The sequence below is a fragment of the Muntiacus reevesi genome, chromosome 3 (assembly GCF_963930625.1).
Source record: "Muntiacus reevesi chromosome 3, mMunRee1.1, whole genome shotgun sequence".
Classification (NCBI taxonomy): domain Eukaryota; kingdom Metazoa; phylum Chordata; class Mammalia; order Artiodactyla; family Cervidae; genus Muntiacus; species Muntiacus reevesi.
In genome coordinates, this window is record NC_089251.1 from 226,558,326 (window position 1) to 226,563,213 (window position 4,888).

Here is a 4,888-nt window from a genome sequence, read left to right on the forward strand (position 1 = left end):
TAGGAGTAGGAGAATACAAAGGTGAAAGCAGTCCCTTCTACCTCAAGAAGTCAGGGAATGTTCCCTCCGCAGAAGACGTGAAGATTGAGCTGTCTCTTAAAGGCAGAAGCGACTTAGCACACACACACACTCAAAGGCAAGAGGAAGTGACCTGAGACCAAAGTTCAGGTGAAAAATCCCCAAAGAAAGAAGCAACTCGGCAGGCACCAAGAGTTTAGTGGGTACACAAACCACGGAAAAACCACCTGATACCTCTTATGTTATACTCTTTCTTTTAGAAAAGGTCTAGCACACCAAATTTATACTGCTGTTGCCATGATTTTGGTAATCCTGTTTGCAATTCATGCTTGGGGAAGTTGGAACATTTGTACCGTCCATGCCCAGCACTGTGCAGGGTACTGAGTGATATAACGGAATTGTTACTGTTTAGTCGCTAAGTCGTATCTGACTCTTCGTGATCCCACAGACTGTAGCCTGCCAGGCTCTTCTGCCCATGGGATTTCCTAGGCAAGAATATTGGAGTGGGGCTTTTCCGCCCCCGAAGCCATGCTGGTCCTGCAGCTCTGCGGCAAGCTGCGGAGTCAGGGCTCTATTCTGCCGGATGGGGATTGTTAAAGTTGTCCAAAACAAGGCCTACTTCAAGAGATACAAAGTGAAATTCAGAAGACAGCAAGAGAGCAAAACTGACTACTCTGCTTGGAAACGACTGGTATTCCAAGATAAAAATAAGTACAACACACCTAAATACAGAATGATCGTTCATGTAACGAACAGAGATATTATTTGTCATATTTCTTATGCCTGTATAGAAGGAGATATGATAGTTTGTGCAGCTTATGCTCATGAGCTCCCAAAACGTGGTGTGAAGTTTGGCCTGACAAATCATGCTGCAGCATATTGTACTAGCCTGCTGCTGGCCCACAGGCTTATTAATAGGTTTGGTATGGACAAAATTTATGAAGGCCAAGTCAAGGTGACTGGAGATAAATACAATGTGGAAAGCATTGATGGTCAACCTGGTGCCTTCACTTGTTACCTAGATGCAGGACTTGCCAGAACTACTACCAGGAATAAAGTTTTTGAGGCCCTAAAGGGAGCTGTCAATGGAGGCTTGTCTATCCCTCACAGTACAAACGGGTCCCCGGTTATGACTCAGAAAGCAAAGAATTCAGTCAGAAAGCTATAGATTACATGCATTACCTGATTGAAGAAGATGAGGATGCTTATAAGAAACAATTCCCTCAGCACCTAACGAACATAACTCCAGACATGTTGGAGGAGATGTATAAGAAAGCTCATGCTGCAATACGAGAGAATCCAGTGTATGAGAAGAAGCCTAAGAAAGAAGTTAAAAAGAAGAGGTAGAACCATCCCAAAATATCACTTGCCCAGAAGAAAGATTGGGTAGCTCAGAAAAAAGCAAGCTTCCTTAGAGCTCGGGAATGGGCTGCCAAGAGTTAAACCAAACCACAATTTTCTATCAAGATTTTTCAGATAAAGACAATAATTAACTTATTAAACAAGCAGCAGAAAAAAAAGAATATTGGAGTGGGTTGCCATTTCCTCTCCAAGGGATCTTCTCACCCAGGGATTGAAACCGAGTCTCCTGTATTGGATTCTTTACCACTGAGCTACTGGGGAAACCCACAAATGAATTAGGTAACATCACGCTGGTTTTCAAGAGGTTGGGATTGAAATATCTAGAGTAAAGGAATGTTGCTAAGAAGGTAGATTTCAAATGCTCTCACCACAAAGAGAAAACGATAATTATATGACATGATGGAAGTATTATCTACGGTAATCATTTGATCCTATATAAATGTAACAAATCAATACTTTGTATGCCTGTTCATCTTAAACTCACACAACATTATCTGTCAATTGTATCTCAACAAAGCTGTAAAAAAAAAAATAAGTAAAATAGTAGACAACAGGTTTTTTAAAAAGTAAAAGAAAATGAATATTCTATCCCTTACTATCAGGCAGGGCTTCCCTGGAGGTTCAGTTGGTAAAGAATCTGCCGCAAAAAAAAAAAAAAAAAGAATCTGCCGCAATACTGTACAGTATTCTTGGGCTTCCCAGTGCCGGAGACCTGGGTTCAATCCCTGGGTTAGGAAGATCCCCTGGAGAAAGGAATGGTTACCCACTCCAATATTCTGGCCTGGAGAATTCCATGGACTGAAGATAGTCCATGGGTCACAAAGAGTTGGACACGACTGAGCGACTTTCACTTACTCACTATCAGGCAGGCAGTACTATATAAAGAGCATGCTTTTGGTATGAGTTGTTGGTTTGAATACTAATTTCAAGTTACTGAAGTTTTCCAGCCTCATTTTTCTCCTCTGTAGAATGAAACTGTTGTAAATTAGATACTGATACATGTCAAAGGCTAAACACAGTGCATTACCCAGGAAAAGTGCTCAATTAGCTTGACACTGGTAGCCCAGGTAGCTGTTACTATCTTTTCTTTTGGCCGCACTTCACCATGAGGGATCTTAGTTCCCCACCTGGGATCAAACCATGCCCTGGCAGTGAAATTGCAGAGTCCTAACCACTGGACCACCAGAGAACTCCCTGCTGTTACTATCTTATTTCTTTTGTGTCAACTGTTGCTGCTGCGGCTGCTAAGTCGCTTCAGTCGTGTCCGACTCTGTGAGACCCATAGATGGCAGCCCACCAGGCTCCCCCATCCCTGGGATTCTCCAGGCAAGAACACTGGAGTGGGTTGCCATTTCCTTCTCCAATGCATGAAAGTGAAAAGTGAAAATGAAGTTGCACAGTCGTGTCCAACACTTCGTGACCCCATAGACTGCAGCCTGCCAGGCTCCTCTGTCCAGGGGATTTTCTAGGCCAGAGTACTGGAGTGGATTGCCATTGCCTTATCCGTGCATTATAAATACTTATTTCTAACTAGTAGTTAAATACAAAAATAGGAGTCAAATACTCTGGGCCCAATGTTATAACCCCTTTGAATAGGTTTTCATGTTAGTGTATGAAAGTTTGACTAAGTGAATAAAATATTGTGAGCTCAATCAAGCATTTAGAAACAGAAGTTAATCCAAGTAAAATAACAATAACAATATTAAAGAATAAAGGGCATTACCTTCTTAAATCATGCCTGGGCCACTGACTCATCATATAAACATAAATGATCAGTCAGAAAATTCTGTTTTTTGTTAAAGTATTTAGAGAATAAAGCTACTGTCTTTGGAAAATGCTGAAAAGAACAAGTAATTGTTTTGCTGATGAAATAGATGCTCAGAAATAAACACTGATCCTTAATATCCAAGCCTGTAAGGTATCTGGCAAGTAAACCTCAATATTATATTATGGAAATTATTTTAAGGGAATATGAGAATATTGCTGACATTTTCCTACTTTGCTTACAGACCGAATACTGTTTCTGACAGAATTCTCTCAGGGTGAAATGATAGGAGGATAAATCCAACCGTTTGGCTTCAACTTAAGATCACAGGGGAGGAAAAGTTTAAAGAACCTTGAGATTTTCAGAGCACTTAAAGAGAACATAGCTTTGGAATGATGGAAAAATCAAGATATTATATTCTAAATTAATTATGTTATCACCAGAAATCTCAAATGAGAAAGAATAGGGCAAAGCATCCAAATAGATCAATGCAGCTTCTCAGGGAGTTCAGCAGTTAAGAGAATGTGCATAAACATAGTGAAAACAACTAAAGAAATATGATAAGAAATTTAATTTGATTGACTATCTGTGATTTTTTGATTTGGGAATTTACAGTTTGTTTTTACCTGAGAAGCTGTATGAGAGGTTCTAAAAATTGCCACGTAGCAAGATTTGGGTTGGTGTTTGAATAAGTTGTTTCTGATTATTCCCCTGGCTTGAATATTTCTCTACAAGAGGTGTCAAGTCATGGCAACAAGGAAATTCACCAATCTATTCAGAGCGTTAAAAATATATCAGGCAAAGAGCTCAACATTCTAAGTTAAACTTGTTTTCTATTTGGTCTTAGTGTACCCAGTTATACGTAGGGGCATAATTTCTGCTAAGATATATCTCAGTGTGGCATATGATTTCTGTTGAATCATGTCTCAAAGTCACAAAAAAGAAAATGTGTCTGTGGGTAAGAGAACGCCCTGTATACCAGGGCTTCTCAAACTTTAATGTCCATCAGAATCAGCTGGGGATCTTGTTAACATGCAAATCCTGATACCACAGGTATGGGGTGGAGGTTCTTCATTTTGAACCTTGCCTGGTGATGCTGACGGTGCCCGGCCTTGGCCTATACTTTAAGCAGCAAGGCTGTAGACTAACCAGTTCACTGAAGAACAAAGGAGGAGTGGAAGGGGCACTCCATGGCACTCCTGCCTGACTGTGTGGCTCAGCCAGGGAGCACAGACCTTTTCCTGTCTGCCAGCCTATTGGCCTAGGTTCACGGGTAGAAGGCAAGGCATTTCCTGGTGTCCATGGTGGACAGGACAACAGCAGTTCCTGTCTTTCACGCCATCTATTTCAGAGGACAAAGTCTCCTTGTGTGCCGTTAGGCTGCCATTACAGCTACTCTGAAATGGAAAGGAAGGAATAAGCCATGAGGGTGAATGGGTCAAAATGATGCAAAAGTGGAAAGAAGTAAGCAGAAGCCAGAAAAAAAGAACAGAACTAGTGTATCCAGGGATCCTGAAAGGATATTCTTGTCTTTTTCATTAAGTTATTCATTTCAATTCATTCTAAATAGTTTGCCCTGGTGTCCACTGTAACAAGATAGAATGACTTCACACACAGGGCTCATTTTAATAACAAAATATCTGCATGGGGTAGTTTGATAATGTTGGACACATAAAACCAGAGGTAATTCATCCCTCTAAATGCTTGAACTCCTCCAGAGAAATTATAAAGGAAAAACATCTT

The 4,888-nt window shown here is 40.7% G+C and overlaps 1 pseudogene; it reads left to right on the forward strand.

The window, feature by feature from the left end:
• The first annotated feature begins 601 nt into the window (after positions 1-601).
• Positions 602-1,461, forward strand: LOC136163428 (large ribosomal subunit protein uL18 pseudogene; annotated as a pseudogene).
• Positions 1,462-4,888: the final 3,427 nt, after the last annotated feature.